Source organism: Pleurodeles waltl, unplaced genomic scaffold (genome assembly GCF_031143425.1).
Source record: "Pleurodeles waltl isolate 20211129_DDA unplaced genomic scaffold, aPleWal1.hap1.20221129 scaffold_67, whole genome shotgun sequence".
NCBI lineage: Eukaryota > Metazoa > Chordata > Amphibia > Caudata > Salamandridae > Pleurodeles > Pleurodeles waltl.
Window position 1 is genome coordinate 305,884 of NW_027150384.1, and position 12,306 is coordinate 318,189.

General features: G+C 43.9%; 2 non-coding genes across 2 annotated transcripts; both read left to right on the top strand.

The window, feature by feature from the left end:
* Positions 1-395: 395 nt before the first annotated feature.
* On the top strand, positions 396-467 carry TRNAD-GUC (transfer RNA aspartic acid (anticodon GUC)). The gene has a single exon. It is a non-coding gene; the product is annotated as a tRNA-Asp (tRNA).
* A 6,615-nt stretch (positions 468-7,082) lies between these two features.
* On the top strand, positions 7,083-7,168 carry TRNAY-GUA (transfer RNA tyrosine (anticodon GUA)). Its single transcript is given in 2 exon segments — positions 7,083-7,119; positions 7,133-7,168. It is a non-coding gene; the product is annotated as a tRNA-Tyr (tRNA).
* Positions 7,169-12,306: the final 5,138 nt, after the last annotated feature.

The window sequence follows — 12,306 nt, forward strand, 5'->3', positions numbered from 1 at the left end:
TAGGTCGCTGGTTCAAATCCGGCTCGAAGCATTTTTTTTTCGTATTTGCTCTTCATATTTCTTTTCACATTCTGAAATTAAAATACGCCATGTTTTGAAGCAAGGACGCTAGAGCTTGACAATTGTTTTTGTCTCCCCCATTTTTCTCAGATGGCACCAAGAAGTGAATTTAGCCAGAGCAGAAATGGACGGAGGTGCAGCCGCTGATCCCAGTGACTGTCAGAGAGAGAAAAGGAGGAGTCTGTGCAGAGGAAGCTGTAAATCAGTGATACACAGAGACCGGCTCCTTCCTGGCACAGGCGGGGTCAACACTGACATTTATGTGGGTGCAGCGCCCCCAGCAGGGGGACAGGTAGAACAATCAGTAGGAGGTCAGGTACCAGGGAGTCATCAGTTCCTCGTTAGTATAGTGGTCAGTATCCCCGCCTGTCACGCGGGAGACCGGGGTTCAATTCCCCGACGGGGAGACTATGTTTATGACTTAACCATGTGTACACTTTAGAAATACATTTTGTTATTTGTTTCGTTTACAATCTCGACATTTTAGAAGTATTGCGATTTAATGTATATGAAGTGCACTGTATAATATGATCAGTGGCAGCATATAGAATTGTAATAAATACCAACACCGAGGCGCCTCTAGCAGAGCGCTGGAAGGCTTGGAAATCCAACAGAGAAAGCTTTCAACATGAAGGAATCAAGTTTTGGGAACACATTTGTACATTTTGATTTTAAGTTATGGACCACTTTGTCGACAGCGAATGTTTAATATTTACAGAAAAACAAAGTACTATGTGGTGAACAATTGGTACTGGCTGTTTTGCTTGATTATCAATTCCACGTAATCGCGTCATGGTTAATTTCAAATTTATTATAAGCTTCATCACTATTACTTTTTCTAGTTGCGCCTCTGATTTTCAACTAAAACTATATATCATCTATACAAACAATTAGAACCAAACTGTATCTTTTTTAATAACGAACGTACTTTTCTGAAATTGGAGTGAATGCAAGTTGTAGTAACGAAGAAACGTAGGCTTCCGGGTAGTGTATTGGTTATTCATGTTTTTAGGGTCGAGCCTGCGTTGCATGCGCTCGCGCATGCGTATCGCAGCGAGACGCTTTAGTGTTTAGAAAAGGGCTCGGAGCCCTGTCAACGTCACGTCAGTGTTTTTTATTGGTACGTGGGCTTGCCTAATAAAATCCGCTTGCTTTCATTAGTCGAAGGCACGCATAGGTCATGCCTTTTCCGGTGGCTCGCCCTCCTCCAGCGCAGCGACCAAGTACAGAAAACATGCGAGGCTCGCTGTTTTCCATCGGGCTCATGGACTTCTTTTTCTCTCATTCACGAGCGCGATCTCGCTTGGCAGAAGTCGAGCACTTTACATAATTAACTTCACTTTTTCGGGTTATGTACATAAATGCACTTTTGCCCGATAGGTGAAAAGTCGGGTTAGGAGTTTACAACGCGATCAGCTGTAACATGAGCAAACGCGAGACCCGTTGCATTGCAAATGCTTGTTTTAATAGTTTGTGTCTCCGTCAAGTATTCTCCATCTATTTAATGTAAATCTATTTAATGTGCAGTATCTCTTTCTTCGTGGTCTCCATGAATGCAGTGTGTCTTCCATGTCTGGTGTTTTATTCTGGCTTTTTGTATATCTTGGTCAGTCGGCGAAAGCGTAGGTTTAAGCCTGTGTGGTGATGTCTGGTCCACACTGCTGTAAAGAGAGCAGCGACCCCCGGCGAGGCTTCTTTCAGACTAAGGGGGGAGGTGATGAGAGACCTGGACACCTGTAAAGATACCTGTGAGCTCTCCAAAACAACAGAGCCCCTCCATGGGCTCTTGGCTAGGACGTTAGACTGAAGCTCTAAAGGTCCCAGGTTTCCACAGTGACTTTTTGTTTGATATCCATTACCTTCAGTGCTGAGTAGTCAAACTTTAAACCCTCTCAAACTTGGTAAAATAAAACATTACTTTAACAACATCAATCTATTTCCCTCCACATTCCAGCTTCTTTCTTTCTTCACCCCTCATTTCTTTCTGAGCCCCCTTCAGTCCGTCTTTATTTTCTTTATTGGAACAAGTTTCTCAAAGCCCTACTCAGTGTGAGTCTCAGAACTGAGAGAATACTATCACAGGCTGTAAGTTCACTGCTAAGAGGAAAGTTTTACTCCTTGTATGAAGGTCCGAAAGAGTGGAGTGCAACTTTCCACAAACTACTATTTAAATACAATCTCCCGGACCTTCCGTAACCTGAGTCTAGACAGAAATATTTAGAATTCTTCTCTGAAAAAGTGGCAACCCTCCTGCAGGGCTTGAAAGCAGACAATACTCATCATTAGAATCCACAGCCAGCAACACTAGAAAACTGCCACTCATGACCAAGTTAGCAGCAAGTTGGCCCACGGGGATGCTCTCTATGCTTGAAACATCAGATAACTCACTAGAAAACTACCTGGAAGTTGGCACCCAGACTCATCCTCAACCTCCCGCTCTGAATTCACATCTCACCATACCTCAGAGAGCTCCACTGTCTCCCGAAACAGAAATGAACTAATTTCAAACACCTTACATACACATTCAAGGCACAACACAACGTAGGCCCCACCTACTTGACCAGTTGCTTCTCTTTCCACAACCACCAAGAGACTTCCATCTACTCAGGGCTCCTACTCACACACATCCCATACATACAGAGAACCAGATCAGGAGGATGGGTGTTCTGTTGCATCACTCCTAAAGCATGGAATGGACTCCCATTTCACACAAGAGCATTTTATTCTCTTCTTCAATTCTGCAAGAAGTTGAAGACCTGCGTTTTTAATAAACCAACCTACCTTAGACAGGGCTACACACACACACGCCTGCTCAGCGCCAGGAAACCCTTGCAGGTGATTGCGTGCCTTACAAATACCCATTACGTTACAGATGCACCCCCAGGGCTCCACCAGATGTTTCACAGCAATGGGTGTGACAGAGCATAACATGGCTGTGCCTTTATGCTTTCTTTGGTAGAAGAGAAGGACAGCATTTACCTTCATATATTGTGTGAAAAACTATACCCATGTAAATGTGATGCATTAAAAGACCACAACATTATGGTGCCTTTGTGAGTGATATTACACTTGTTAGATATAAACTGCTTTTATGAAATGTTAACCAGATGCATTTATACCTTGGTATCTTAACAAATGATATATTTTATAGTCACTCATCATTTACTGTGTTTAAGACAATTGCATTTGTAAAAACATAACTAAAATGTGCTTCCATTCCATTGTTCAAGCTGGAGTTAAGGTCTGCCAATTCCTATGTTTAATTTCAACATGAAACTTGCTTTGTTTGTGCGCTATTTTTCTTTCGTCTGCAGGTGATAGGTAAGGAAGAGAGAGTTGGGTTGCCAAGGACGAAACTTGGTAACAAGGAGCTACAAGAACGGCTCCCTTACTATATTCCTGGGCATGGATGTAATCCAAGGTGGAGCAGATGTGTTCAGAAGAGGATAAAAGTGAATTGGACATAATTCACAATGGCGTCTTGTTAGTAATTGTTTCTTTGGGTGTGATGTCAGCTACTGGAAGGCTCTGGGGTGATTAAAGTGTTGTTCAGTTAGGCAGAGATTCAGAATCTTTTTGCCCCCTTGACTAGAGTGGACTCTAAGGGAAAGATAACTCTCCTTGACTAAGTGGCAGTCGCGACTCACAGGGGTTACCAGAGGTGGGGTGGAGAGTGGGGTGTGGGGAGGCAAGGAGAATATTAACAATATTAAAAAGTTAAAAAACTAAAAACTTACCTGCTCCGTCGCACCGCTGCTCCTCCGTCAGCAGCAGGCTCCCAGCCTGCCCTGCGGCCAATCCTGACGCTGCTCAGAGAAGCGTTAGGATTGGCTGGGAGTGCCCAGCCACGGCGCTCCCAGACAGACTGGGAGCCTGTGCCTGCTCTCTCCAGCCCGGCAGCAGTGTGCCCCAGATGGCCGGCCAAACACACATGTGCACTGAGGGGAGTGCACAGTGCACTCCCCTCACTGCTCGTCACCCCCAATGCCCCACCCCTTTATAATTCTCAGTATAATGTACATGCGACATCAGCTCCCGCGAGTTTCTGTAGTGTAGTGGTTATCACGTTCGCTGCCCCCGTGAAAGGTCGCGGGTTTGAAACAGGGCGGAAACACTTTTAACACTTCCATCTACCTTGCTCTGCATTATTATTAATATCTATGACCACCTAACTTGTTCTGCATTATTAATATATATGACGAGCGATACTTCTGTGCTACAATTTTAATTGATATCATCCATATAGTAACATATTTCAAATAAACAAGATAAGCAACGCATAGATGATGTAAACTGTGCAAAAGATATTAGCTCGCTTGTAATTAGTACGGGACTGAAAATTTTAAAATAATACAAAACTAAAGAAATGAATGTTAAATTATTAAAACTACAGCAGGTTCTACCGAGATTCAAACTCAGATCGCTGGACTCAAAGTCCAGAGTGCTAACCATTACACCATGGAACCTTCCATTGACAAGCATGAGGTGTGTTAGTAGTGAAATGACAGTATCCTGTAGTGTGCACGTCTCCTTGTAAAAGTCCTGATGTTTTTCAGATGTCAGGTTATTAATGGCAAGGAACACAAGCATTGGCAAAGCCAATAGGTATCGCCTATGTGATAGCTACTGGTTTTGCCAGTGATTTAGCCATGCTGCAACATGGCTGAAAGTAAAGGAAAAAAGCTGTATATGACACAGCCAGCATTGATCACTTCATAGTGCTTTTTTTTACATTCATCCATGCTGCACTGAAGCCAGAGCTGCTGTACAATGTGGCTAAAAAAACATTCACAAAACCAATAGATCCCACATAGGCAAGATCTATTAGCTTTACCAAGGCTTGTTTGTCATCTGAAGCCATTGTGGAACTGCCATGAAAGAGCTGCCAACAATAGCCAGGCCCTGTTCATACTGCAATTCGGGTCATCATTCACACTGCTGTCAAGAAACCAGTAATGTTTTATAAAAACACAGCTGAGTGATTTGAGCTAAAAAAAAAGTGTTTGCTCCTTAAGTGCATTTTTTAGTCCGGGGGGGGGGGGGGGGGGGTTTACATACATTGCAGTGTTGAACCAACGCTTCTGCATTTCTGGGATGCATATGTTACACTTGTACTGATCCTGTTTTGTGATGACATTTGTGGCATATCAACGTGCTAAATAAAAAGACATTTGCGCTGACTAACCAGGGCAAATACGTTCAAATGACGATGCCCAATTGCTGTAGCATCAGTGCAGGGTATGTAATGTAGCGCCTGGGGTCTAGCTTCTATGCCCCAACCATAATCTCCCTTCTGGTGATGCGTGTCACGAGCTACACTTTATGTGGAAGCGCGAGGGATGCCTGAAGAAGTCAAAGACACGCAGGCAGCCGTGGGACTGACACTGTGCTCGAGAGCGCCTAGCAGCAGAGTTTCTAGGTGCTTCCAGGGGTGAGATGATGGCTGTCAGGCCTTTGCTGGGAGCCAGGGGGGGACGAGGAGTTTTCACAACAGATGCTTGTCTCAAAAAGGTGGGGTGGGCTAGGGCAGAGTCAGTCATGGGCAGCCTCCAAGATGGCTCACTAGTAAAGTGCCCCCTGCTGGTACCTGAGCATGACTTACAGGTCACATTCTTAAATCCGAGCCGAGTGGGCTCAACGCTTTTCCCTCACAAGGTATATAAAGTGGCTGCTATGAATACTGGTTATTTACGGTGCTATGAAGGTGACATATGGAAATAGCAAACACTTTAGAAATCAGGTCACTTTACTTTCCTTTTGTTGCACAAGAGCACAGAACCGGATGAGCAGCTCCTCACGTGCACTGTGGCTGGCCAGGGATGGACACTTTACAGAACCAGTGCTGAGCCTCTTAAGCAGAGCTGGATCTGTTCAAGTCTGTGCGAACCCTGGGCCTGCTCACAGCCTGGCAAGCTGCAGACAATGTTGGGTGCAGCCTTAAATGTGAAATCGTTCCAAGTTGCCACTGTTTGTAGTGAGTTTAACAGACACTGTCTCTGGCTTCCTTCCTGCACGAGGCCAGGTAGGAAGCAGTATCACTCCCCCCATCCTGTGTGTTAGAGAATGGTTTCCATTGCAGTGGGAGGCGGGGCCGTCCATGCCAGGTTTTCAAGGTGACCTCGGACGAGCTTAATATGTAACTGTTGTTCATTTCTGGCAATCATATATATATCTTGTGGATATCCTGCAAATCCGGCATGGATCCGACTCTACTGGACTTATGTTGGGCACCCTTGCACTAGAGCAAGGTTTTTTATGTAAAACTGGTAAGTGTTAATATTGTCATTGTTCACGCCTTCACCAATCACAGGGGGGGCAACATGCCTGCATCCTCACCGCACACTCCCTATCATTCTTACACTGAGCGCCAAGCTTTCCAAAGTTTAAGAATCTACACAACTTTCAGCATTCCAGCTGAGTTCATTGGCCGACATACTTGTGGTGATGGTTTTGCCATTTTATTTCCTGAGCTGTACTTTTCTCAAGAAAGTTAGTTCCCATTATTTTTAATAAACCATTGAGAATGCTGAGAAATCACTTTGTGCGTCTGCGACAAGACACATTTATTTTTTTGAATTCTAAGTAAAGGTAATCAAGATGGAAAGACAATGGCTGTATGACTGACTTCAACAGAAAGCCCTCCCCCATGCTTGCTGCTGAAATATTCAGATATTAGAAAAGCACTGAAAATGTGCATTGCTAAAGCGGCATGTGTTTTCCAGAGTACGCAAATGAAGAGGAAAAGCACGCCTTGCCAATTAAAATGGCGAGTCACCCTTTGTAGTTATTGTGCGATGAGTTTCCAAAAAGTACTCTGGTGGTAGATGAAATGATGCTGATTGTAGGTTTGTGCTGTTGGAGAATGAGATAGGCATCTGAAAATAAACAGCATGCATCCTGAAGACACAGCTTGATATGTGACCTCGGTCTTTAAATGCCCAGCACACATACACATGATCACCATGGGCCCCACTGCTGGCAGGTACATAACCTGAAGGCTGCAGTCACATGCTGCTTCTGTCCCTTCGATAGCTCAGTTGGTAGAGCGGAGGACTGTAGTGGTGAAGCTGATATCCTTAGGTCGCTGGTTCAAATCCGGCTCGAAGGATTTTTTTTCGTATTTGCTCTTCATATTTCTTTTCACATTCTGAAATTAAAATACGCCATGTTTTGAAGCAACGACGCTAGAGCTTGACAATTGTTTTTGTCTCCCCCATTTTTCTCAGATGGCACCAAGAAGTGAATTTAGCCAGAGCAGAAATGGACGGAGGTGCAGCCGCTGATCCCAGTGACTGTCAGAGAGAGAAAAGGAGGAGTCTGTGCAGAGGAAGCTGTAAATCAGTGATACAAAGAGAGCGGCTCTTTCCTTGCACAGATGGGGTCAACACTGACATTTCTGTGGGTGCAGCGCCCCCAGCAGGGGGACAGGTAGAACAATCAGTAGGAGGTCAGGTACCAGGGAGTCATCAGTTCCTCGTTAGTATAGTGGTCAGTATCCCCGCCTGTCACGCGGGAGACCGGGGTCCCGACGGGGAGACTATGTTTATGACTTAACCATGTTTACACTTTAGAAATACATTTTGTTATTTGTTTCGTTTACAATCTCGACATTTTAGAAGTATTGCGATTTAATGTATATGAAGTGCACTGTATAATATGATCAGTGGCAGCATATAGAATTGTAATAAATACCAACACCGAGGCGCCTCTAGCAGAGCGCTGGAAGGCTTGGAAATCCAACAGAGAAAGCTTTCAACATGAAGGAATCAAGTTTTGGGAACACATTTGTACATTTTGATTTTAAGTTATGGACCACTTAGTCGACAGCGAATGTTTAATATTTACAGAAAAACAAAGTACTATGTGGTGAACAATTGGTACTGGCTGTTTTGCTTGATTATCAATTCCACGTAATCGCGTCATGGTTAATTTCAAATGTATTATAAGCTTCATCACTATTACTTTTTCTAGTTGCGCCTCTGATTTTCAACTAAAACTATATATCATCTATACAAACAATTAGAACCAAACTGTATCTTTTTTAATAACGAACGTACTTTTCTGAAATTGGAGTGAATGCAAGTTGTAGTAACGAAGAAACGTAGGCTTCCGGGTAGTGTATTGGTTATTCATGTTTTTAGGGTCGAGCCTGCGTTGCATGCGCTCGCGCATGCGTATCGCAGCGAGACGCTTTAGTGTTTAGAAAAGGGCTCGGAGCCCTGTCAACGTCACGTCAGTGTTTTTTATTGGTACGTGGGCTTGCCTAATAAAATCCGCTTGCTTTCATTAGTCGAAGGCACGCATAGGTCATGCCTTTTCCGGTGGCTCGCCCTCCTCCAGCGCAGCGACCAAGTACAGAAAACATGCGAGGCTCGCTGTTTTCCATCGGGCTCATGGACTTCTTTTTCTCTCATTCACGAGCGCGATCTCGCTTGGCAGAAGTCGAGCACTTTACATAATTAACTTCACTTTTTCGGGTTATGTACATAAATGCACTTTTGCCCGATAGGTGAAAAGTCGGGTTAGGAGTTTACAACGCGATCAGCTGTAACATGAGCAAACGCGAGACCCGTTGCATTGCAAATGCTTGTTTTAATAGTTTGTGTCTCCGTCAAGTATTCTCCATCTATTTAATGTAAATCTATTTAATGTGCAGTATCTCTTTCTTCGTGGTCTCCATGAATGCAGTGTGTCTTCCATGTCTGGTGTTTTATTCTGGCTTTTTGTATATCTTGGTCAGTCGGCGAAAGCGTAGGTTTAAGCCTGTGTGGTGATGTCTGGTCCACACTGCTGTAAAGAGAGCAGCGACCCCCGGCGAGGCTTCTTTCAGACTAAGGGGGGAGGTGATGAGAGACCTGGACACCTGTAAAGATACCTGTGAGCTCTCCAAAACAACAGAGCCCCTCCATGGGCTCTTGGCTAGGACGTTAGACTGAAGCTCTAAAGATCCCAGGTTTCCACAGTGACTTTTTGTTTGATATCCATTACCTTCAGTGCTGAGTAGTCAAACTTTAAACCCTCTCAAACTTGGTAAAATAAAACATTACTTTAACAACATCAATCTATTTCCCTCCACATTCCAGCTTCTTTCTTTCTTGAGTCTCAGAACTGAGAGAATACTATCACAGGCTGTAAGTTCACTGCTAAGAGGAAAGTTTTACTCCTTGTATGAAGGTCCGAAAGAGTGGAGTGCAACTTTCCACAAACTACTATTTAAATACAATCTCCCGGACCTTCCGTAACCTGAGTCTAGACAGAAATATTTAGAATTCTTCTCTGAAAAAGTGGCAACCCTCCTGCAGGGCTTGAAAGCAGACAATACTCATCATTAGAATCCACAGCCAGCAACACTAGAAAACTGCCACTCATGACCAAGTTAGCAGCAAGTTGGGCCACGGGGATGCTCTCTATGCTTGAAACATCAGATAACTCACTAGAAAACTACCTGGAAGTTGGCACCCAGACTCATCCTCAACCTCCCGCTCTGAATTCACATCTCACCATACCTCAGAGAGCTCCACTGTCTCCCGAAACAGAAATGAACTAATTTCAAACACCTTACATACACATTCAAGGCACAACACAACGTAGGCCCCACCTACTTGACCAGTTGCTTCTCTTTCCACAACCACCAAGAGACTTCCATCTACTCAGGGCTCCTACTCACACACATCCCATACATACAGAGAACCAGATCAGGAGGATGGGTGTTCTGTTGCATCACTCCTAAAGCATGGAATGGACTCCCATTTCACACAAGAGCATTTTATTCTCTTTTTCAATTCTGCAAGAAGTTGAAGACCTGCGTTTTTAATAAACCAACCTACCTTAGACAGGGCTACACACACACACGCCTGCTCAGCGCCAGGAAACCCTTGCAGGTGATTGCGTGCCTTACAAATACCCATTACGTTACAGATGCACCCCCAGGGCTCCACCAGATGTTTCACAGCAATGGGTGTGACAGAGCATAACATGGCTGTGCCTTTATGCTTTCTTTGGTAGAAGAGAAGGACAGCATTTACCTTCATATATTGTGTGAAAAACTATACCCATGTAAATGTGATGCATTAAAAGACCACAACATTATGGTGCCTTTGTGAGTGATATTACACTTGTTAGATATAAACTGCTTTTATGAAATGTTAACCAGATGCATTTATACCTTGGTATCTTAACAAATGATATATTTTATAGTCACTCATCATTTACTGTGTTTAAGACAATTGCATTTGTAAAAACATAACTAAAATGTGCTTCCATTCCATTGTTCAAGCTGGAGTTAAGGTCTGCCAATTCCTATGTTTAATTTCAACATGAAACTTGCTTTGTTTGTGCGCTATTTTTCTTTCGTCTGCAGGTGATAGGTAAGGAAGAGAGAGTTGGGTTGCCAAGGACGAAACTTGGTAACAAGGAGCTACAAGAACGGCTCCCTTACTATATTCCTGGGCATGGATGTAATCCAAGGTGGAGCAGATGTGTTCAGAAGAGGATAAAAGTGAATTGGACATAATTCACAATGGTGTCTTGTTAGTAATTGTTTCTTTGGGTGTGATGTCAGCTACTGGAAGGCTCTGGGGTGATTAAAGTGTTGTTCAGTTAGGCAGAGATTCAGAATCTTTTTGCCCCCTTGACTAGAGTGGACTCTAAGGGAAAGATAACTCTCCTTGACTAAGTGGCAGTCGCGACTCACAGGGGTTACCAGAGGTGGGGTGGAGAGCGGGGTGTGGGGAGGCAAGGAGAATATTAACAATATTAAAAAGTTAAAAAACTAAAAACTTACCTGCTCCGTCGCACCGCTGCTCCTCCGTCAGCAGCAGGCTCCCAGCCTGCCCTGCGGCCAATCCTGACGCTGCTCAGAGAAGCGTTAGGATTGGCTGGGAGTGCCCAGCCACGGCGCTCCCAGACAGACTGGGAGCCTGTGCCTGCTCTCTCCAGCCCGGCAGCAGTGTGCCCCAGATGGCCGGCCAAACACACATGTGCACTGAGGGGAGTGCACAGTGCACTCCCCTCACTGCTCGTCACCCCCAATGCCCCACCCCTTTATAATTCTCAGTATAATGTACATGCGACATCAGCTCACGCGAGTTTCTGTAGTGTAGTGGTTATCACGTTCGCTGCCCCCGTGAAAGGTCGCGGGTTTGAAACTGGGCGGAAACACTTTTAACACTTCCATCTACCTTGTTCTGCATTATTATTAATATCTATGACCACCTAACTTGTTCTGCATTATTAATATATATGACGAGCGATACTTCTGTGCTACAATTTTAATTGATATCATCCATATAGTAACATATTTCAAATAAACAAGATAAGCAACGCATAGATGATGTAAACTGTGCAAAAGATATTAGCTCGCTTGTAATTAGTACGGGACTGAAAATTTTAAAATAATACAAAACTAAAGAAATGAATGTTAAATTATTAAAACTACAGCAGGTTCTACCGAGATTCAAACTCAGATCGCTGGACTCAAAGTCCAGAGTGCTAACCATTACACCATGGAACCTTCCATTGACAAGCATGAGGTGTGTTAGTAGTGAAATGACAGTATCCTGTAGTGTGCACGTCTCCTTGTAAAAGTCCTGATGTTTTTCAGATGTCAGGTTATTAATGGCAAGGAACACAAGCATTGGCAAAGCCAATAGGTATCGCCTATGTGATAGCTACTGGTTTTGCCAGTGATTTAGCCATGCTGCAACATGGCTGAAAGTAAAGGAAAAAAGCTGTATATGACACAGCCAGCATTGATCACTTCATAGTGCTTTTTTTTACATTCATCCATGCTGCACTGAAGCCAGAGCTGCTGTACAATGTGGCTAAAAAAACATTCACAAAACCAATAGATCCCACATAGGCAAGATCTATTAGCTTTACCAAGGCTTGTTTGTCATCTGGAGCCATTGTGGTACTGCCATGAAAGAGCTGCCAACAATAGCCAGGCCCTGTTCATACTGCAATTCGGGTCATCATTCACACTGCTGTCAAGAAACCAGTAATGTTTTATAAAAACACAGCTGAGTGATTTGAGCTAAAAAAAAAGTGTTTGCTCCTTAAGTGCATTTTTCAGTCCGGGGGGGGGGGGGATTACATACATTGCAGTGTTGAACCAACGCTTCTGCATTTCTGGGATGCATATGTTACACTTATACTGATCCTGTTTTGTGATGACATTTGTGGCATATCAACGTGCTAAATAAAAAGACATTTGCGCTGACTAACCAGGGCAAATACGTTCAAATG